The 24,650-nt window shown below is 41.1% G+C and overlaps 1 long non-coding RNA gene across 1 annotated transcript in view; it reads right to left on the reverse strand.

Annotated features, from left to right (window-relative positions):
• Positions 1-24,047, reverse strand: part of LOC110285219 — a 48,187-nt gene extending 24,140 nt beyond the window's left edge. Inside the window, exons 1-4 of the long non-coding RNA XR_002377035.1 lie at positions 23,346-24,047; positions 23,115-23,217; positions 7,077-7,124; positions 6,385-6,615 (exon numbers count right to left, since the gene is read on the reverse strand). This is a non-coding gene — a long non-coding RNA (uncharacterized LOC110285219). The remainder of the gene's footprint in view (positions 1-6,384; positions 6,616-7,076; positions 7,125-23,114; positions 23,218-23,345) is intronic.
• Positions 24,048-24,650: the final 603 nt, after the last annotated feature.

The raw sequence follows: 24,650 nt of genomic DNA on the forward strand, positions 1-24,650 counted from the left end.
AAAGGCTATACTCAACAAAACTGGAGAACCTGGATGAAATGGACAAGTTTCTAGACAGATACCAGGTACCAAAGTTAAATCAAGATCAGGTTAAATGAGTCTTTCTATGTGGCCGAGTCTCCTCGCTTGAGGGCTCCTTTCCAGTCATGCTCTTGGGTTAATGATTAATTTAGATTTATTTTGAAAACCTGTGAAGAGACATCTGACCATGATAAGAAAACAAACAGCCACTAGATTCTAGTAGGAACTTCCTATTCACACTTCCTACTCCTCGCTAAACAACTTATGTTGTCACCTATGACTACTATTTTCAGTGTTACCCATATAGCTGTGAAGCTGACACCTACTGAAGGAACTGCCAATGACCTTGTATAACCCCAGGTAAATCGGGAGCTTCCTCTGCTGCCCTGGATCAAGAGCTGTACTTAAAACAGGATGCTTCCGAGCTACCTAGCAGTCATCACCCAGACAAAATTTCCAGTGGGGTAAACTCTTGATAATTACCCAACCACATGTAGTGTTTACTACTTAATCCTCCCCAGGGGCCTGTTTTGCCACAGCTGACCGCAGGGAAAGGTTCAGCCAGTAACCACAAGAGAGAATCAAGTTCATAATAAAACTGGAAATTGGATCCACGGAACCAATGAATCAGATGGCTGACCCTCTCCAGTCACAGGACGGTTAGGATTAGACAATTGCAGACTAAGATCTGATGCTATAAACACAACTCAAAACAGAATTTAAGTTACCTGACTTCTATTTTTAGAGACAACTAGAAGATGCTTCATTTTATTCTATTTTGTTTTATTTTACTTTATTTTATTTCATTTTATTTTCTTTTATTTTTTGCAGGTATCTGTGTAAGTGCATGCCACGAGCATGCAGTTGCCTGCAGAGGCCAGAAGATAACATTGGCTCTCCTGGCAGTATGAGTCACCAGTAGGGATGTGTTGCCTAACATAGGTACTAGGAATTGAATTCAGAACCTCTAGAAGAACAGCAATCCCTCTTAGCCACTGTACCATCTCTCCAGTCCCCCAAATGAGTGAGTAAGTGCTACTAAATGTGTTGTTAATAAACTAAACTCAGTGTACGGCCCAAGCTTACCAAGAATCTATTCTGTTTTCTTAAATGATTCGGTACAGTTCCTGCCAGGGTTTGCTCACTCCTATTTGCCACGCCCCATATGCAAATAGAATCCTTGCAATCCTTGTGGGCCTTTGGAAAGGTGCTGAGAAAGGACTCTCAGCTTTGTGGATTTGAGTCAGGTCTGTAATTACTATTATTTTCTTCTTGATTATAAGTTCCTCTTCCTTTAACATCTTTGGCGTGGAGTTAGTTTGTCCCAGGTTGTTAATCAGTTGTGCTCTTTAGTCTACTCTTGGGCTGGGGTCTTCACATGCTGGGGTCTTTATCCTTAGGATCTTTTAGAAACAGGTATTACCTCTTTATCCTTAGGACCCTTTAGAGACAGATATGACCACATTTATCTATAGCTGGAAAAACTAAGGAACAGAGAAGTAGATAACTCACCTTAAATCACACAGCAGGATATCACAGAGCTAGCATTGAGCTCACAGTCTTTGATGTAGTTTGGGGATAGTTTGCTAAATCTTGTAAAAGATCAAATACTGAAATTGGGGCTGTTTTGATTTTGGTTGATCATATGTGCTCTACTAAACTCCACTGTTGGGGACCCAAAGCAGGCACTGGCGTTACACAAACAATGAACAGGACTATGTTACAATATAACTTTATTGACAAATACAGGAAGCCAAAAGGACTTTGAATCATATTCACTACACCATTCACATTTTCTTTCTTTCTTTTTTTATTTTTATTTATTTTTTATTTATTTATTTATTTATTTTTGGTTTTTCAAGACAGGGTTTCTCTGTGTAGCCCTGGCTGTCCTGGAACTCACTTTGTAGACCTGGCTGGCCTCAAACTCAGAAATCTGCCTGCCTCTGCCTCCCAAGTGCTGGGAATAAAGGCGTGCGCCACCACGCCTGGCAACATTTTCTTACTTAGCTTCACCAGAATGCATACGGATCAGGAGGACACAGTAAGGCACAAAGACATTGCAATTCAAACATTATTCACCTATACCTTTATTCGTGTAAAAATAAAAAGATATAAAATACACACCTGCAAAGCAACACTTTCATTGGTGATTTGAGGAAGATTGCTTGTTTTTTTCCTTAGAGTTGTAACATATTCAGAGAGCACGTCAGGTTTATTTGACTGGCTAAACTTACATTGCAGTATTCTAGGATATATAACATCATTCATCATTAAGGTCACTATTGTAATCCTTTGCTATTGTTGTTTTCTTACAAGACAGGGTTTTTCTGTGTAGTGCTGGCTGTCCTGGAAGTCACTCTGTCAACCAGGCTGGCCTCAAACTCAGAGGCGCACCTGCCTCATTATCCTCCTAGTGTGTGGGACGATGGACCATGCCAGGAAACTTGGTAAGGTTGAGTAGGTTCAGAGTTTCCAGCACCCAGGCACCCACTTGAAATGGTAGGTGGCCCCCTGTTCCTTACCAGGTTCCTGGTCCTGAACACAGGACACACTTCCCACATAGGAAATGTAACCTGTGGTCTTGTAGATCAGAACAGAGTTCTCCATGCTAGTGAGGGATTTAGATGAGCTCTTTAATCCCAGCACTCGGGAGGCAGAGACAGGCAGATTTCTGAGTTTGAGGCCAGCCTGGTCTACAAAGTCAGTTCCAGGACAGCCAGGGCTATACAGAGAAACCCTGTCTCGAAAAAAAAAAAAAAAAAAAAAGAATAGATTTTTACATCTGGGGGAAAGGGGAAGTGGGTCACTAGGGACAAGCCTGTACAAGCTAGGGCCTTGTGGGTTAGAGGCATTTTTATTTTGTTTTGTTTGTTTGTTTGTTTGTTTGTTTGTTTGTTTTTTGGTCTCCCAAGTATAGTAAGTCTAAATGTAAGCCATGACATTCCCAACTCTCTTTCTATCTTAATTTGACTTTTTAGATTCCAAAACTGCTAGAAAGAATATCTGTCACTGAAACCACCCAAGCTGCAGTCTTTTCTTATGATAATTCCAGCTGACTAGTAGAACTTCCCAACATTTGATGCATATGAATTCATATAACACACAGACATACACATATATACATATATATATATATATATATATATATATATGCATACACGAGAGAGAGAGAGAGAAAGAGAGAGAGAGAGAGAGAGAGAGAGAGAGAGAGAAAGAGATTTAGTAATGCTTTAGGATATTACCAATCATAAGAACATGTAACTATTTGGGTGAAAACCTATACATCTATTTGAGGGAGGGACGTCATTTCATATTTAGCCTGCAGAGGATACTAATCAGTTCTCACAGTCAATTCTCTTACAATTATATTTCATAGAGCCTCCTGGCATGCTCAGTTGTGGAGATAGGACTCCTACTCTCAGCTTCTTGTGAGTCCAATTATGTCAGCATTGCTTGCCTAAGTCCCTCTTCCATAGTGACTCATGTCAGTCACTGTTAGAGGAAGCCATCTAGTCACGGGCATAGGCAGCAAAGAGGCTAAGCCAGGGAAGAGTCACAGTAGTAAAAGCAGGCTGACTTGCTGCTATTTATCTGACCACTTACTGGTCTCATTTGCTGCAGACTGGAGGATCACAGGGAAGGAGGACAAACTTCTTCATCCTAGAGCAGTGGTTCTCAGCCTTCCCAATGCTGTGACCCCTTAATGCACTCCCTCATGTTGTGGTAACCCCTAACAATAAAAGCATTTCATTGCTACTTCATAACTATAATTTTCCTATTATTATGAATCATAATGTAAATATCTGATATGTGGGATATCTGATAGGTGACCCCTGTATAAAGGTCATTTGACCTCCAAAGGGGTTATAACCTACAGGTTGAAAATCTCTGTCTTAGACCTCCTTCTACTCCTTTGTGGTCTTTATGACCAAAGAGAATAATTAACACTGTTTAACACAAGAAAGGTAGTTAACCTTTATTGTCAGCTTACGTGGATTTGGAATTACCTAGGAGACACACCTCTCATGATGTTGAGTTGTATTTAGAGAGGGTTGACTAAGGAGAAAAGACTTACCCTAAATGTAGGTGGTACCTTCCCATCAGCTAGGGTCCTAGAGTGCATTGAAAAGGGAAAGGGGAAAACCAGATGGGTCCAGTATTCTCTACTTTCTACTTCCTGGTCAATTGAGGTGTAACAAATTCAAGTTTTATGCTCCCTACACCATGAACTTTGCCATGCCTTCCTTATGATCAAGGACTATATTCTCTTAAGTCATAAGCCAAAATATGAACATACCCCCCCACTCCCAACCCATGAGTAAGCTGGGAATAGCTGGCCTAGCCTGGCCTCGGCTGGGCTGGTGCAGCTCTATGCAGTGTGCTTCCCACATTCTTCTATCGAGTTAGAGTAGCATGCTATTTCAATGACTGACTTCCTACCTCCATCAGGTATTTTGCCATATAAATGAGAAAAGTGAAAGTTCTAAAATGAGAGCTCTGAGACTCATCATCAGTATCACCTAGCTAGTTTTTAACATTGTGAATATTGTAGTTAGAATGAGAAATGTCATATAAGCTCAGGTATTGGAACACGTGGTCCCCACTGCATCTGCTTGGGGACATAGGTGGTGTGGCCTTACTGGAGAAATTCTATCGCTGGGGAAGAACTTTGAGAATTTACAGCTTCACTCTGCTTCCAGTTCTCTGTCTCTTTGCCTAGATGTTCAGTTGAAGATGTGATCACTCTCAGCTTTGTGCTCCAGCTACCGTGATGGACTCCTATTGCCTTAGAACTGAAGGTCTAAATAAACCCCCCTTTCTATAAGTTGCCCTGGTCATGATGCCTTATCAAAGCAATAGAAAAGACCTAATACAGAGTTGATACAGAGAACTGGCTGTTGCTGTGAAGAACCTAACTGCATTGCTGTCTGGAAGAAAGTGGAAGACTTTGAACTAAAGAAGCAGTTAAATGCTGTAAATGTCTCTTAAAGGACGGTTCTAAGAGGAGTCTGGAAGACAAAGGCTGATATGTAGGATCTGTTCCACACAGGAACAAAGGGAAGGGTACCCTCAGGGCAAGACCCCACACAGCTAAGCTTCCATCTTGTGAAAGGAAGCATGAGAGGCCATGATGTGAAAGGGAAGCGTATGAACCTCAAGATGTTGAAGATGCCAGAGCCAGGAGAAGTCTGTCCAGGGGATCTGCAGACAGGAAGTAGAATTGTCCCCAAGAGTGAGAAGTGTGTCGTAGTCAGCAAAGCTGGGGAGATAGAACCACCTAAGTTCCTAACATCAGACAAGGAGCTACAGGGTTTGATGTTAGCCCTGCTGGGTTTGGGTTTTACTTTGGTCTAGCATTTCCTCACTATGTCCCAATTCCTCCTTCTTAGAAATAATAGTGTATTCCATGCCATTATATATCAGAGGTATAAGAGCTGATTTTTTTTCTTTTTACAACAGGATACAACTAAGAAATTGCCTCGAGTCTCAGACATGACTTTGGACATTTAAACAGTGTTGAAACTCACAAACACTATAGTGGCTTTTGGAGTTAGACTAAATGCATTTTGTGTTATGACATGGTTTGAACCTATAGAGGTCTGGTGGTAGCATGTGTTGGCTTCAATAAAAAATTTCTTCATAGGCTCAGGTATTTGAACAGGTTGTCTCCAGCTGGTACACTGTTTGGGATGTTTAGGAGTTGCTGGTAGAAATATATCACTGGGGATGAGGGGGAACAGGAGTTGAGAATTGAAGTCTCATCTTACTTCCAATTCACTCTGCTTCGCACCTGAAGTGGAAGATCTCTCAGCTTCCTGCCCCTTGCTGCCACACCTCCCTCCAGGATGGACTCTAACCCCTCTGGAACTGTAAACCCAAATAAACTCTTCCATCTATAATTTTCCTTGATCATGGTTTTTTTTTTTTCCACAGTAACAGAAAGGGAACAGATATAATCGGTAACAACCTCTTTGTGGTTCTCTGTTGGAGATGGGAATCTTGGGAGTTGCACTGGTACCACCCGTGCTTTCATTCTGGTGAAGCCATTTGGGAACCATTTCTCAGATTATTGTTAGTTAGTAACTGTGCTCGATGCTGAGGGCCTTCATTAATGTCACTCATCACTTCCCACTCTGTCCCATGACTTGGGATGTCTCCCACTCTTATTCTCAGCTTACCTAAGTCACTTCTTCTGGCCACTAGATTATATATCAAACATGCCAGAAACTTAAATCTGATACATGAGTCTGTTCTGGCAGCCTTCTAGAGGAAGAATCTGTGAGGCCCATGAGTTACAGGACAGTCATCTCAGCTGTGAAAAGGCCAGACTCACCCTACCCCCCACCTCAGCCTACTTACCAGCTGGATAAGCCTAGCAGACATTAATCATGACCAACACATCTGCAGAATCACCCAAGGAACTGTCAACTTGAAAAAAATTATAATAAATGGCTTTGATTTTAAGCCACTAAGCACTGGGGTGAGTTGTTCTACAACACAGTCAACAGTTGGCAATGATCATGGAGAACAGCGACCAGAGGGACAGATCACCCAAACTGTAGACACTTTAATTTTCAATGTTGCAGGATGCTGAAAAGAAAAATAAAAGAAGTGTTTCCACAGCCAGGAGTCTGGGAAATGTGAAGTCAAAACTCATTCTAGCTAGCTTATTTGTTACAGGATATCAATGCCTTTAATATGATTAAGGGTAAGTCTTCCATAAGAAGGGATGTTAAACAATATCTCCCAAACTTATATGTTCACAGAATGTTCTCTGTCTCTTACCCCATGCTGAGAATCATGCAAAATGGAGTATTTTATAGAATACAACTTGGGGTATAATTGAAGGTGAATTGCTTTCATCCTGCTTCAGGTGTTCCAGAGGTTGAAATATGCACACACTTGAATGACATGGGGCAAGGGATTAGAATTAAATAAAGAGGTCAAGTAAGGTTCTGTCAGCTAAGAGAGTTATCCAAAGACAGATGTGGCAGCTTTGTGAAGTGACCCCAACCCCATGACTGAGAGCATGCAAGAGATGAACATCAAACCTGGAGGGCTTTGGTGGTGACTAGTTAAAAATCACAGGATGTCTTCTCCTATAACATGACAAAGAATTCAGATTAATTCTTTCAAATACTGCAGTGAAATAGTTTTGGGTCAGCTTTGTCTAATCTATGGTGGCCTATGGTTAATTTAGATACTAGCCTGAATATTGCTGTGATAAAATCTTGTAGATAGATATGATTAACATTCACACCTGGTGTATTTTATAACTAGGAAAATAGATTATTCTCCATAATGTGGGTGGGTCTGTAGGTGTGTCTGTGTGGGTCTGTGAGGTGAGTCTGTGTGTGGATCTGTGGGTGACTCTGTAGGTGGGCAAATGGGTGAGTCTGTGAGTAAGTCTGTAGGTGGATTTGTGGGTGGGTCTTGCAGAATCCACGAAAAGTGTCAAGACCAGAGACAGAGGTCTCCTACAAAGACATCCTGCTTCAACCTTGCACATGAAATCATTGCCTGAGCTAATTTGTGGTCTATCCTGTAGAAATTTGGCTTTGCACAGTTTTGTGAGCGAATTTATTAAAATAACTCACTTCTGTTGGCCTGTCTCTCTGTCTTTCCCTCTCTCTCCATATATATTAAGAATTAAGTAACAGCATGATGGCACATGTCTTTAATTTTAGCATTTGAGTGGACAGGAAGATCTCTGTGCCACACTCACATAGTAAGGGCCTGTCTCTCCTCCCCAGTGAATAAGTAAATAAAATAAAATAAAATAAAATAAAATAAAATAAAATAAAATCATTCAGAAAGTTCACTCTAACTGCCTCCTTGCCTTGGGTAGGTAAGCTAGCATTAGATTTTCCTGATTTCCTGTTTGGTTCCTAAGGACATCTCTGAGCAGTCAACAAAGAAAAGAGCTCAAAATTGTATTCTCATGATAGATAGCCAAGAGGTGGCACTGCTCACAGCCCCTTTTAAAGAGGAGCAGATGTCATGAGTCACCTTGGGTGGTATAGTAGATTTGAAGCTAGGTAATGTTTGTGAGGAACTAACAGTTCCTTGTGAGCCACAGTGGCCCAACTTGGCAGGGCCCTAGCACCTATTTATAGCTTGAAATGCAGGGGGAGAGGTCATGGGAGGTGGTTCTCTTGTCAGATGATAACATTGCAGGTCAGAGGTAACTTGATGTTGGGTTTACTGCAACATGTTCTCTGAATGACTTCCTGGGACAGAGATGAACTACTATAAACTTCGTTTTGATAATCCAATATCCAGTAAGTTAGAAAAAAATTAAAGAACCAGAAAATTAAAAATAGGTTTGAAAATTGGAAAAAATAATAAGCATAATCCAATAACTGGAATACAGAACTAAAACAATGCCCCAGCAGGCTAGATGCTCTCTTCAGATGTTTGCCCTACACTGTTGCAATAGCCACTAAAACTAGTCCTTTTAAAGAACAAAAACAATTTATATGCCAACCTATCATGGATTTCTTATATCTTATTCAATAACTAGTTCACATCATGATCTTTAAAATGTCCATCTATGGCTAATCATGATGTCACAGGCCTTTAATCCCACCACTTGCCAGGCTGCAATAGGTGGAGCTCTATGAGTTAGAGGTCGTCCTGGCCTACATAGGTAATTTTAGGCTAGCCAGAGCTACCTAGAGAGGACTTTTCTCAAACAAACAAACAAGCAAACAAACAAACAGAAAGTGTCCACTTTGGGATATAATATATTTCACATTTATGTAGTTAAAGAGAATCTAGTCAGGGCATTCTTATTGGCAGCAACTATTTAGGTTAAAACTGGAGAACCATTTACATATAAACAATAGTTAAACCACACCAACACTGAGACAAGTTGGCATTGCTTATTCAGAGGTGAACTCCACTGGGGTATCCACTTCTAGATACACAGAAGGGTCTGTTGAAACCTTAGTTGCTGGAAGTACATTCAAGAGTTAGCAGCTGTCTCAGTCAGCTAGGCTGTGGTTTTGTTTTTTGCCAAAACCAACAAGACAGCCACAAAGGGCAACACATGAGCACTTGACTAGTCTTTAGTGCCTTTCATGTCCAACACCAGCCAGGCATTCCTGACTCAGGCCAGGAAACCTGTGATAAGGATGCTGGTGATGAAATTCATAAACATGTAATGTCTAACATTCTGTATCTCCTCGTGGTTCATTATTTGATTGTTATTCTTAACTATTGCAGCTTTGGACCTGAACTACACATACTGTTGCCCCATAGGTCCCAATATCAACCAACCATTGGGTCAAACATATTTGGGGTAAAAAATGCATCTATATTAAACATGAACAACAGCCTTTGCTTAATATTTCCTAAGTAGTGCAGTATATCAAGTAGTTATAGAGAATTTACATTCTATGAGATGTTAAAAAGGAGTCTATTTAAAGTATAAGAGAGAATATGAGAGACTATAGGAAGATCAGAAAATGTCTATATGCAAGTACAACATCTATAAGGGAATTCAATCTCCTCCAATTTCGAAAAGACTATGTATCCTTCCTCATTTCCAGATACGCAGGTAAGATCCCTGTAACAAAACACAGTTTATCATGGGAAATACATACCCATTTGTTCTAGCTGCTTTTCTATTACTGTGTTGAAATATTGTAACCAAAAACAGCTTTAGAAAGGAAAAAGGTTTCTTTGTTTGCACTTTTTGGTCTCAATTTATTTCTGAGAGAATTCAGGACCAGGAACTAAAGGCAAGGACCAGGAGGCATGAACATCCCATGGAGGGGTGCTTCATGGAGGGATGGGTATTCCTCTCTAAAGAGAAGACTATTCCAGCTCTAGTAAATGCTTTGTTATATGTCTAGGGGTGGATGGGAAATAGTAATTACTACCACAGTGTTGGGATGGACAAAATTGGAGGTTTGGGTTAGAGACAGGCTGGAGAAGTAGCTGTAATTTAGACCTATATTTTAGATTCAGTACTAGGATGCAGTTCAAAAACACAGAAGGGACTAGGACCACACCAAGGCATCTTCTGAAAGTAGGATACACTAACTCATAACCACAACTGCCATGGTACAGTAATGTAACCTTAGGCACTACTGCCAGCCAGTTGAGACAAGACTTCTTAACATACCTAAAGGAGGCATGCATCAGTCAAGTCTGAGAGTTTTTCAGACATAGATGCATATATGAAAAGAGAATTAGAAAGACAGAAGTCAGCTTGACCACACCCTGCATGAACTGGTGCTAGAAACCTAACAGGGGCAATGAAGAAAAGGCACACATACAGGAAAGTTGGGATTGAGTGGGCTGTGTATATTCTAATGGAAAAGCAGCAACTCATAACCTCAAAAGGTGGTGGGTTTATTGTACACAGCTAAATAAGGAGGTGGAGGTATTGTGTACAATTGAACTAGGGACAGGTTTAGCCGATCTGGATAGGAAGTCTCTGTAGGGGAGCAGTCCTTGGATGTAGTGAGCATAAACAAAAGGAAGCTAATGGCTGATCGTTTCTGTGTACACTGTCAACACTGGCACTTGAAGTAGGTGAAAGGTTTGTCATTTGAAATTCCCTGAGCCTGTCCTGGAGAAGGCCTTGCCATTCCCATGGGTATGAGGCATTTGGGGTCCTGAATATGGCTGTGCCCATATCAACAATACACATTCACTCAGGGCTTTATTGGCTCCTATACTGTTCCTTTCCAAATAGTACCCAGAGGAAGCAGGCTCTGCCAAGTAATTTTAATTATTACGGTCCCATCGGCAGGGCTCTGACTACTGTCGGGATTGATAAAGGGAATTAGAGCCAATTGACTTCAAGCAGCCCGGACCTTTTGCAATATAGACCTTATTGTGGAGATGAATGCTGACTGCTTGGCAAGTACACGGGCAGGAATAAGGAAAATCTGGCCACTGCAATCTCAGGCAAATGGCTATTAATAGGGAGGGTAGGAGCTGAGAATAAAAGGGTACACATTGGGAAATCACTGGTCCTTGCCAAGGTGCAAGAACTGTGGTCAAACTGAAGTGCTGCCTTCTATGGAAATGTGAACCCTTTTAGTGCCTTTTAAATTAAAGGGCAATAAGCCTGGTCACATGCCGAATTTTGGATAAGAAAGAACTGTAATGAATTTTTTTCAACCTTGGCTCTAGGTAGCAAAGAGCCTGGTAGATTGTTCTTTATGGCTGAAATATCAACGTTAAATTGTTAGCTCTTGCATAATTCAGTTGAAAAGAAAATTATTCCTTGAAAATGACATCCTGTTGAACTGACCTTAGAAAATATTTATTAAATGTCTGTCCATACATGAGACTTATCAAGATTCTGAAAACAAACCATTCCGCCTAAGTAGATATTTCAAATGACTGACTGCAACCAGAAGACATACTAATACTTCAAGAACCATGACAAAAATAATCTAAAAACTGATTCCACTTGTTTCTGTACTCTTAAACAAAAGGCAGGGTAGATTTGGATCTATAACCATGAACATTTGTGATCAAGATGCCCTCAAAACCCAGTGATTTCCTTTGAGGAATAGATCTCTGCACTAAATAGCTAGAATTGAAAATAAATACTGTCCTCCTTTGACTAAGGCTGGTGTCTTTGTTTTATTAAGGCACTATGGGCAGAATTGTGTTGCCCTCAAGTCCAAGAAGTGGGGCTGTGATGCAGAGTGATGGGGTCTGCACATGGAATCTTTGGAAGGCAATTAGGATTGAATGAAGTCACAGTGTCAGCCCCATGCTTAACGTAGGATGCTCATAAGATCCAACTGAGAAGAGTCTGCTTTCTGTTCATGTCCGTACATGAAAGAAAGCCCATGCAAGAAGGCTGTGGGCTGCAAGTTAGAACCTGACCCCTTACAAGAACTTGAGTCAGCCAGCAACTAGATCTTGACCTCCAACCTCTGGACTGTGAAGAGTGAATATCTGTGGCTAAAAGATGGTACTTGCTATGCCAGCTCAAACCGACTTCTCACGTGTCTCCTCCATTCACTGCTGCCAATCAACTATGACCAAAGTTGGCACAAACAAAACAATTTGATATCATCTCAGGTACTATTTGAGTGATGAGGGTCTTTATTACCCACATTGAAACTCCAAAATACATTTTGGTATTTGGAATTTCATTATTTTCATCTGAACTGGACAGTTATAGTTGCAAGTACATAACAAAAATGAACAATGCAGGTCATAATTGTATTGTTTTGCCTGAATTTAAGTAGGTCAGGCTTCAATGTCCCTCACATCTGAATTAACTTACGGATCTTAAAGCACCCTTAAACTCATGGGAGAAAGAGTCCCCTCTGAGAACACAGGAGGGTGTGGTCTAGATGGATAGAATACTTGAAGGGGGACTATCAACAGATATGGGTTGCTAGCATTTATTTTGTCTTCAGGGATATTTTTAAAATATGCTTTTAGTTGTTTGCTTTTCATGGGAATTTGTGAGTACTTGGGAGCACAGGAGCCGTGTGGCAAATGCAACCTCGAGAATAAAAAACTAGTTAGCATGCAGGCCATCAAGCCCACTATTGCTGGGACTGGGTGACAAAGTACGGATAAACTGCAAGAGACTTTTATTTTCAGAGTAAGTAACGTGACGCTTGGCCAGGTTTTGGCATTGTTGGCATTTGTTGTGAGTTAGGGGAGTTTGAGGGGTACAAGGGACCTTCTTCCCTTGAAGAAGTTTTTCTACGAATTTTAGCAAAATGTTCAAGACCAGGCACCTAACAGAACGGGGTCAAGGACCATCTCATGAGTCCTCCTAAGGAGGGACAATTTTAACATCACCGATTGCTAATAAGGCCCCAAGAAGGGGAAAGTGCGTTTTGCAAGAGAAGACTTGCTATTTCATGTGCTCTTAATGCATTGTATACATTAGGAGGGTGCCCGGATGTCAGCAAGGGAAGGAAAGAAATGAAAGTTAGTTATAACGCAAATAAAGGAAGCTTTTACTGATTTCGACTTCCACCTTTGGCACAGAGCCGAGGGAGTCACGTGGGGAATGTGTGTAATGAATACAAATACCCTAGGGGCCGGGTGCCAAAACCTTAGGAGTGGCAATCAGAGAGGGAGAAAGACATAAAAGACAAGCCAGGAAGGAAATACTCAAGGAAATTGTCACAAGGTCCCCATCCAGAGGCATAGTTCCCTCCCAGGAACATTTATAACCTGCCCAAGCACGGGCTCACATGCATTAGGACAGCTAGCAGATGTTTGTGTAAGATAGAGGCTACCACTGTCACACATTTGTAAGTGCTCACACCTAAGCCATCTCCACAATCTAGTCAAAGAGATTGTATTATTCTCCCTAACGTATGGATAAGGAAGTAGAACATAAAAAGTCTTGTTCTCTGTCCTATACCAAACAGCTACAAGAGGACTTGAACTCCGATTTGCATCCCGACTCAATGATTTCTCCATTTACGACATCAAGACATCACACACTGAGTAGAGAAACAGGTGTGGATTCTATAGCACTGGCCTTGAGCAAAACCTCCCAGCCCATATAATTAGCTACAAATAATCCATACCTGAGTAATGAGTCTCCAGTCTCCCATCTCCTAACTTGTTTCAATAGTCTGCCTTACCCCCAGTGTACAAGTAACATCCAGGCTCAGAAAAAGCAACTTATCACACTAACTGTCTTGTTTCTTTAGTCGCTGAAAAATCATGTAATAGCTCAGTTGCCATTTGACTATTATTCTTTGTACAGCTTTCAATCAACTGTCTGTGAGCAACACTGGTAAAGACAGAGCATGTTCGCAGTGACTGACAGGGTAATTTCCCTTGAGGTTCAAGCTTATGGACCAGCAAGCTTAAACACGTTAAGTGAATTTGAAAATGCCACCACATCAAATAGGTTGAAAGTATTTTCAAACTTTGAAGATTTTCCAAGATGTGCCCAAGAGTGACCTAGCTACTCATATGTGTTGTTAGTTGGACTGGAAATCATTTCAAAGGTTAACTTTACGTGGAGTTAGTGAACAAATATTTTCTTTTCTAAAATTTCCTAGTTCAAGTCTTTGATCCTCTGTGAACTAGATCAGACCTGGACCCTGCTGCCACACTTTCCTCATAGCCTGACTTACTTGTCTCTACTATGTCTTCCCACCCTAAGATATGGAAATGTAAGGTCCTTCCCTTATTCACTTTCTTTGACATTCTCCTTTAAATCATTTAGTTTGACAAGTAGCATGTGTCTTTGTGATTTCTCACACGTAGTTGCCTTTATCCCTTGTCAAAATAATATTCTTCCTGCGGATAATAGGGACTCTCCCCTGCAAACAGACTTGCGAACTATAGTAAAATCCCAGCAGTGAGTGAGTAACCACAGTAGATCTTTAAGGTAGGGTCAAGTTAAGAAGAACTGATGAAGATAGACAGAAGAATTATTAAGTCAAAAGGAATATGCTGTTGTGCTCAGGGCATCTCCCAACAAGACTGCAAAGGTCAGTAAAGAGTATGGATGGAGGTAAACCACTTCTGAGATGGTTTCAGGGAACACTGTCTGCTTTATTCCTCTTATATGGTAGAAGCCTCTCAACTGTGCTTGGTAGCATACTGCCTCAGATAGGACAGTGAATGTTCATAACACAAGGGTCTCTAAGCACCTAAAAGAAGAGGTGCAGGATACAGACTTGTCAGCTGGCCAGTTATGGGCTACTCACACTGCTTTAGAATTCAGTGTTCTGATTTCTGGGAATACTCAGGAGCACGGTGTACTTTCTGTTTAGAATCACAATGTGCCAGTTCAATGGAACACCAGGTCATGCCTGCATTTTATTCTTCAAAAGTAAGATACCCCACAAGTTAGTAGTAGGAAACCTGTTCCACCCAGAGGAGATAAAAGTGAGACAAAGGTCTTATTAACTTCTGGATAGCAGGTGCACAGTTAAGAGCTGGACCCCGACAGTGGGATCAAAGCTGATAGACCTGGTGGTAGGCAAAACAGTGATGAAAATATCTTGACTTTTCTCCTGGACTTTCATGCTCAAACTTACCACCAATGTCTTCTTTGAGTCACATCTACTTGAAGATGGGATAGGGGAGGAAAGAATGGGGAGGCAAAGGGAGAGGAGGAAAGGGAAGGGGTAGGAAGAAGAGGAGAGCAGAGGGAAGAGAAGAGGAGGGAAGAGAGGAGAAAGGGAAGGGAAGGGGAAGGAGGTGAGAGGAGAGAAGGGGAGGAGAGGGGAGGGGAGGGGAAGGGAGGGGAACATGAGAGAGGGAACACTTCTAGAGGAATCAGTGAAATGATTTCTGGTACTGAAGAACTCTATTAAATATCTTATCATGATTGTTATTAAAATTATTCGTGGAAGGATTAAGAAAGGGATGTCAGCTGACGAGAGGGGCTGGTATGCTTCCCTTCACAAAACAACAGCAAAACAAGAAAACAACAAAAAGAAAGCAAAACATTTCATCTGTGTTTGGTGCCAAGCACTGTAGTCCAATGGGGATTTTGCATATACTTCCCAGAGTACAGGGATGCACAGTGGCCTTGTACTGAAGGGAAATAAGCCTAGCTCTGAAATCAACCTTGAACCTGGACAGACAGCATTGAGGCAGTGGAAATAAGGCCTGGAGGAGAGACTGGAGAAGTTGCTGTTAACTCTAGAGAAACCTGGAGTTTCTGCTATGGTAACACCAAAGGCAGTATGAAGAGCTGATGGCGTATGCTGTACCTTGCCCATGATAGTAAGATCAAATGCTCAGTTATCCTCTGGGGACCTTTGCCAACTCAGGAAGAGGCAGCCAAGAGCGTAAGTAGTACTTCTGAGAGCATCGAGTCACAAGGGCTGTAATCTTGAGCCTGGTAGGAGATCCTGAGTCACCTTGGCAGGTGTGAACCAGAAGCAGACTGGCTCCTGTAGGAATTTCAGCTTGGCATCATCTTGCCTGAAATTGGATTATGGTGATTCCTGACGCACAAGTTGCCAGGCAACAGGGAGACAATGTAAATGCTCCCCCATGGGATGAAAGCCTCCCAGGTATCAAATTATCTCTACCCAAGACTATTCGATATCATTTCTGCAATAAGACAAGAACAAGAGACTACAGGAAGATCAGAAAATGGAGACAGATCGTTAATGGATCCAGATGGCAGACTTGCCAGCAACAAACAACAAAGTAACGAAATGCTAAGTTGTTAAAACTGAATGGAGAGGCACGTATGTTCATGCATTGTCCCTTTCAGTATGATAGAAGGTTTTGGGTTTTTTTGTTGTTGTTTTGTTTTGTTTTGTTTTTTTAGGAAAAAAGTCAGACTTGGAAGATGGCTCAGTTGGGAAAGTGCTTGCCAAATAAGCCTAAGGATCTGTGTTTAGATCCCATACCCCATGTAATGAGAGAGCCACTCCATGGGCAAGCACTGATCCCTGGCACTATTAATAAGCATAAGGGTCTGTGTTTGGATCCCATACCAGTGTGACTAGAAACCCATCCCATAGGCAAGCACCAGTCCTAAACTATTAATGATACTCTGCTATGCTTACAGACAGGAGCATGCTGTCTTCTGAGAGGCTCCACCCAGCAACTGACTCAGACAGATACAGACACCCACAGCCAAATAGTGGATGGAGCTTGGGGACACTTACAGAAGAATAGAAGGAAAGATCGATGACCCCAAAGGGGATAGGAACTCCATAGGAAGACTGACAGAGTCAACTAACCTGGACCCTTGGGGCCCTCAAAGTCTGAATCACCAACCAAAGAACATACAAATGCTGGATCTAGGCCTCCTGCTCATTTGTAGCAGATGGGCAACTTAGTCTTTATGTGGGTCCCAAACAACTGGAATGAGGGCTATCCCAAAAGCTGTTGCCTGTTTGAGGGATATGTTCTACTAGCTGGGCTGCCTTGTCTGGCCTCAGTGGGAGAGGAAACGCCCTAGCCTTGTAGAGACTTGAAGTGCTGGAGGAGGGGAGGGGGGGTCAGAGGAGAAGGGGAAGGGAATTGTGGAAGGATTGTGGGAAGGGATGACTGGGAGTGGGACAGTGGGCTGTATGTAAAATGAATACCTTTTTTTTTTTTTTTTTTAGCATATTTTCTCCAGTAGAATGCCTGGAGCACACTGGCCTGCTAACCTAGCTGAAATGGTAAACTCCAAATCCATTGAGAGAACATGTCTCAAAAAGAAAAAAAAATAGAGTAGGAAGTAACCGAGGGAAACATTCAGAATTGACCTCTAACCTCCACACACATGCACATACAAACTCAAACATACATATAAAGGACACACACACACTCACATACACATATTCACACATAAAATACACCTACATACAGATGTAGAATTGAGACAGATGTTGGCCAAAGGAAATAAGAAGAAAGGGGTATCTTTGAACCAATTCAAATAGGATTTTATTTGGCACTTTGGTACTTCTGCCATTCTCTGGTGTGACATGCTTAGAAAGGAAACACAGCATAATAACAGCACTTTGCTCACTTTTACAGAAGGATAAACATCTAGATTGTGAATTGGGCTCAAAATAGAAATTGTTTTAAGGACATATCAGCTTTAAAAACACCTAAGTAAAAATTCAATGACTGAAAATCAAACTAATAACCAAAATGAAGGTGGTATCCGTTCAGAGCAGATGTTCTCAACCTCTAGGTCGTAATATCTTCAGGGATTGAATGACCTTTTGACAAAGGTTGCATATCACAAATCTTGCATATTATATATTTACATTATGATTCATAACAGTAGCAAAATTACAGTTACAAAGTAGCAGTGAAACAACTTTATGGTTATAGGCCACCACAACAGGAGGAATGTATTAAAGGGCCGAAGCATTAGGGAGGGTGAGTGCCTCTGGTTTATCGTAATCTGTACACACATAGAGAGGCTTAGGGAGGAGAATACTAGTGAACAGGAGGACAAATGCAGTTCACATGGAGGCACAGAGACACAAAATGTGGAAGATGTAGGTTTAAAGAAAGTAGGAGAGTAGAGGAAGCAGAGAGAAGACAAGCTACTCTGGAAATCTGGGAAAGAAAGTCAGGAAGGCTGAAGCCAACACAACATCTGAGGTGGAAGTGGCTGAGCACACTGCAAAACAAGGAAAACCAACTATCTTCAGATTCAAGACCTGCTGTGAACTCCAGATAAAATGAAGAAATCATTACCTGGGCCCGCACCGATAAAATTACTGAGCTACAGAGAGAGAGAAAAAATTTGAAGAGTGCCACAGTAAAAGTAATTGTTCTCAAGAAGTGTTGAGGGCCAGTACCCATCTCTCAAAATACACCAATGAAAGATGAAGGTCGATGGTCAATTTAAACAAAATGGCTGCCTTAATTCGGGAAGGACAGACTTCTGGACCACTGGCTACGGTTTGTTCCTTGACCTGTCATTGACTCGGTGAATAAGCTTGAGTTAGATATTCAAGGTTTCTGCATGCTGATAATCACTCACATAATTCACACAAATTTAAAGACTGTCATTGTAGAGAGAATTCTAAGTCCTTAGTCACCATACTGCCTTGGCTTTATGTGAAAGCCAGCTGGCTTCGGATCGCCAAACCTCGGGCTTTCCAAGGAAAAGGCTATATGTTTGAGAAAAAAAGACGTTTCAAGAGTCCCAATTTATACCTAAAGCCAGCTAACCTCATCTTCATTATTAGTGATCCTAAGAAATCCCAGATGTAATAAATGAACAAATAGGATAATCGCCAGTTAAAGATACTTAGTTGAGATGTTTGAAAGGCAGCTTTTCCTTAACTGCCCAGCATCTCCTGATATTTGTGTTGTTTGTTAAAGTGTAATAAAGAATCAGTTCAGATCACTCAAATGCAGAGTCAAGGTGGCTTATTGTGCTGTTCGGATAATTTGCTTCACAATAAACTTTATAGATAAACGTATGTGCTTCCAAAATGATAGGAATGGAAACACCATGATACTCTCTGTCTATCTGGTATCAGGCCTTTGCCCAGGCTACTTGCCACACTCACTCCTCGGGGTGTCCATAAAATTGTGAGGAGAAGCTAATTGCACATAGTAAGTGTTTTAATTGACGAGTACCTGACCATTGCTGTAATTTGCAGGAGCATCCCAGATGACACTGTTCTAAAGTAGCAGAGCTGAGAAGAGTGGAGCTAATTGGAGCAATTAATTAAGAGAGCACAATTAGCTTCTATGGCAGAGAATTTTTAAGCTGCTTTTTTTTTACATTGCTTGAGGCCTGTGAGGGTTTTATTGAGTCTTACTATGCTCCACCTGTGTGTGCTGAAAATTAACGAGGAGAGACTGGAAACGGAGAGACTTAACTCACAGCCTGACCAGGTAATGGGGCATGGCCACTTTCCTGCTCAGTAAGCTGAGAACAGAACAAAGGCCCAGGGCCTAAATGGGAACCCTGGATGAGAGTCTACATGACGGCTAGTAAAACAGAACTTGAACTCACATCTCCACCTAAAAAGAAGGTAAAGCATCCTTTGACGGTCACAATTATGCAAAGGATAAAATGATCATTAGCATGCCAGCATAAAAGAGCACTGCCCCTTCCCATTGAGCCTCACTACCATCCAGCCAATCTTTGGGGATTTAAAAATTTGATAGATGAGTTTTAGGATTAAGCCTGATTTTGTTCTTTTTTGTGGCTTCATCTTTGAATGACACAAAGGAAACCAAAGCCTTCAGAAAGATTCCAGAAAGAGACATTTCTCTACCCTTCCATGGTCAGAAACCTGAGCCACTTCTCCCCTACAAACACTCCCAGAAACTACTTAGAAGCCTGCGGTACAGGAGGAACCACACAGATCGCTTCTGTAAGAAAAGTCAAGGTGTCAGACTAAAGCTTGCTCTGAGGCGCTGCCGCAAAGGAAGCTAACCTCAAAACATCGGATTGAACATGATGACCCTTCTCAAATGGCTTTCTCTGGGAAAGGCCACACTGGTTTATCTCCTGTGTTGACGGTAAAGGATCTGCCTGGATTTTATTTGGTAAGCCTGTCCTGGGCACACTGCTAAGAAACACTCTATAAGCTTTTTCTTCCGAACATGATCTATCTCTATCCCAGTCAGATGGGGCTAGAATTATAGTCACAGGGCTTTGTAAAGAAGATGCCAAGGAACCTGTAATAGGAGTTAGCTTCAAAGGAACTTGCTTTCAAGGCCTAGAACATGTGACACCTGAAAAAGATGAACTTGGGGATTCTAGGGCACAAATAAACTATATCCTGCTTTTGTGCTTAATTCAAGGTCAAATGTGTAATTCCTCTTTTTTTTCAACATAATTCCATAGATTTAAGATACTTTGAAGTAGCTTCGTGATGGTGGTGCATGCATGCCTTTGATCCCAGCACTTAGGAGGCAGAAGTAAGTGGATCTTTGTGAGTTTGAGGCCAGACTGACCTACAGAGTTCAAGGACAGACAAGGCTATACTGAAAAGCCTTGCCTGGAACAAACAAACTTATAAAATTCTTTGACATGAAGAGAGTCAGTTTAAGATCAGAAAATGATACAAATCTTATTTTAAAACCACTCGGCTAAAAATGTCGAGTAGATAAGCCTGTGGTAGTTACAGAGGGAGGAAGATAAATCCGCCATTGTTTCTTAGCCTGATCCAACACTTAGCTGTCATAGCAATGACTGAACACATGATGTGATCCTCCTTAACCTCAAGGGATCTGCGTTTTCTTGGCTAACCCCCAGCTGCACACACATAAATCACAACTGCTTGTGTTCAGTAAATATGTACATCACATAGCCAATCAAAAATTTATGATGCTTCAGTGATTGCTGCAAAATGCCAAAAGGTTTTAATTGCTTTGTATGCCCAAGGCTTCGAGTTCACTCTATCAAAACCAATTACAGCTCTGGCCAGAACATTTGTAAGCACAGAATAAATATATGTAAGTTCAAATGACGTCCATTAGCAAAGCCATATCAATGATTAAGGGTGAGAGAAATTGTGTCAAGATTGGAATAATAGGAAATACTTAGATGGTAAGAGGTTTGAATATCCTGCCTTGCCTATCACATACTCACCTTCCTGGGCTTGGAAAGGACAGAAGTCTACAAGAAACTGTGCTATGTGCAAATGATGTTTTATTATATGTGTTTGAGAATTCACTAATTCAAATCTGGTATAGACAACTATCTCCATTTGTTCCCACTGAATTTTAAAAGGTAATAGCTTTAATCTGACACATGCTCATATTCCAGCGTAAGTCAGAAATAGGATCAAGGACAGATAGCAAGAAGCAATGGCTTCCCCCAGTTCTTAGTCCAACTCCTGCCCAAGTCTGTCTATTGCCATAATGGAGAAGAATTAAGGAAGAAGATCAGGCCTTACCCCTCATAGCAATAGTCATGGTCTTAATAAGTTAGGCCTTATATAACAGCAATAGAAACAGCGAGCTGTAATCAATGACTGACTCCAATACTGACCAATATGTAGGTGAACCAGGAATGCTTTTCATCATAACTAAGGCCAACAGTATCAAACACTGACTGAGGGTGAGCTTTCCTCGTGGTAGAATGTGGATGATAGTGGATGCTCAAGTCTCCACACTTCCATTCATCTTTTTCTCTGGTTTATTATCTCATGTTTCCAAGATGAGCACTAAAGTCCAAGCATCCCTCCCAAACCTAGAAGGGATGAGGATCCACTATGGCATAAAACCATCCTTTCCCTTAAAGGCGTCTACAGGATTTGGCTTACATGTTGGTTAGAAGAATTGACTCAGATGGCCACTGTCAGCTGTGAGAAAATCTTGGGAAGTGAGTCTATGAAAACCTGCACAGTTCATCTTGGGGAAGACCAGCACAGGACGAAAAGGAAAAAAGGACTGTCTAAGAGACCACATGGATAAATATCTGACCTGAGAATTTGAGATAAAAATAATTTAGAAAGGAAATATTTTCTTCTATTACTTTATAAATGTATGAAAACATTTCAGGAAAAAGCAGAGCATTAGCAAGCAGTGGTAGCATATCTGTGATCTAGGACTGGGGAGGCAGAGGCAAGACAAAGCAATAGGCTAGCCCAGCCTACATATCAGACCTTGTCTTACAAATTCAAAGGCTGGATTTTGGAGGTTAAGACAGAAAGATCAAGCGATCAGCTCATCCTCCATAATATAATGAGTTCAAGGTTAGACACTATCTCAAAACAAACAAACAAACAAAGAACAAAATCCTAGAATACCCAGCAAAAACATGAATCACGGTTTTGGGGATTGGAGAGATGGCTCAGCAGTTAAGAGCACTTAATTACTCTTGCCGAGGGCCTGGGTTTGGTTCCCGGCACTCACATCAGAAGGCTCACAACCATCTGTAACTCCAGTTCCAGGGATTTGAAGCCTTTGGACTTGAATGGGCACCTGCATACATGTGGTGCCCATAAACGTACACAGATATACATACATACACACAAATAGTAAATAAATATAAAACATGGCTTTTTTTTTATGATTCTAGTGATGTAGTTCTCTGCCATTAGAAATAGTCTCGGTTATCTTTATTAGAGTCAGTAACATATTTTTTTTCTGTTTTTCTTCCTTTATTTCTGTTTTTGGTTGGTTGGTTGGTTTTTGCTTTTTGCTTTTACAGAATAGTTCTCGGTGTAGCCCTAGCTGTCCTGGAACTTGCTCTGTAGACCAGACTGGCTTCAAACTCAGAGGTGCACCTGCCTCTGCTCTCGCAAGTATTGGGACTAAAGGCATGCACCACCACCAAGGGCTTTTTCTTCCTTTATTTAAACAGGGTCACAAAGTGTAGCTCTGGCTGGCCTGAAACTTGCTATGTAAATCAGGTTAGCTCTAACCTTATTAGCAATCCTCCTGCCTCAGCCTCCCAAACATCAAGATTATAGGCATGCACCAACATATCCTGCTGCATGCATTCTTAAAAGTGTACTTATTAACACCTGAATGAAAATAACAAAAAGACCACACTATTTGGTGAAATATAAAAATGATAAGCAAAGGTACTTAATATTTAACCTGGATTTTAATGTTAACAGCTCTTATGAGTTATATTTAAGTTTATATATAACAGAATCTAACTAATGATAACATCAGAAAGTTTATCAGAGCTGGAGAAATAGCTCAGGACTAAGAAAACTTACTGTTCTTACAGAGGAACCAAGTTCAGTTCACAGAACTCATATTGGGCATCTACAGCTGCCTGTAACTCCAACCCTCTGGACTCAGAGGAAACTTGTATGCACATGCACATACCTATACATGAATACAAACATACATAAATGAGTTTTTTAAGAGGACCAAAGGAGTTTGCAACCCCATAGGAAGAACAACAATATCAACCAACCAGACCACCCGTAGCTCTCAGGGACTAAGCCACCAACATAGGAGTACACATGGCTCCAGCTGCATATGTAGCAGAGGACGGTCTTGTCAGGCATCAGTGGGAGGAGAGGTCTTTGGTCATATGAAGGCTCGATAGATGGCTAGGGGAATTGAGGGCAGGGAGGCAGGAGTAGGTGGGTGGGTGAACAGCCTCATAGAAGCAGGGGGAGGGGGAATGGGATAGTTGGTTTCTGGGAGGGGGTGGAAATTGGGAAAGGGGATAACATTTGAAATGTAAATAAAGAAAATATCCAAGAAAAAAGAAAAATAAGTTTGATATATTCAATTTAATTGAATGTATATTCTTTTTCACTTTCTACTTTAAATAAAGCATCATTCTTTTGAATGTTGTTACATCTTAATTAAATACATGCTATGTATCAACATTTCATATTGCTTTGAGTGCTTTAAGGTTCTCATCAATGCTATCATGTGGCATCAGTTCCTTTACAGTTTACTTGGCTTGCCTTGAGCTCACATTGCTTACAAGGTTCCCCTCCCTTCACAACCCTTCCATGGGGCTGAGAATCAAATCCAGGGAGTATATTTACCTGCAAATTCTCACCACGGAGCTATACCTGCAGCTCTGAGCTTAGGTTTTTTAAATAATTCTTTTATTTGGGGATAACTATGTTTTCTATTTGAGAATTTCATACACGGGTACACTGTATTTTAAGCCTTTCTATCTTGCATCTGCCCCCTCCAAATGGGAATATTTCTAGATTCGCAGAACAGTTGCAAAGGTGTTAAAGAGACATTGGTGGGGTGCTTGTCCACTACACCCAAGGCTTAGGGTTCAATCCCTAGGGCTTCAAAACAAACAACCAAACAAAACCTCAAAAAATAAATAAATAAACATCTAACCTGGGATACCATGTTACATTTACATGGTTGCAGTTTTAAGATGGGTTATGTAGGCAGTTCCGGTTCATTCATTCTAGTGAGTTACAATTACACTCTTTAACGAGATAACCGTGAATTTATTATCCTATTGGTAGCTGTTAAGGTCGTTTTCAAATTCTCAATGAAGTCTTTGTACTTTTGTTGTGTGTCCTAATACTGTCAGGAAGTAGAGGGTGTCAATTTGTATTTTAATGTAAAGTTAAGCCTGAATTTTGCAAATTAGGTTGTGGCTTTCTTCTCTAGCCCCCTAGCCCCTAGCCTAGTCCCGGATTCATGATTCATTTTTCCAGGTTTCTTCAGTGTTTCTTGTTTTCAAGCCTTGCCTTTTCCACTCATCTTTCTCAGCCCATCCCCAACCCTAGCAATGACTTGGAAACTTGCATACTTTAAGAAAAGAATGT

This window comes from Mus caroli, chromosome 19 (genome assembly GCF_900094665.2).
Source record: "Mus caroli chromosome 19, CAROLI_EIJ_v1.1, whole genome shotgun sequence".
Lineage (NCBI taxonomy): Eukaryota > Metazoa > Chordata > Mammalia > Rodentia > Muridae > Mus > Mus caroli.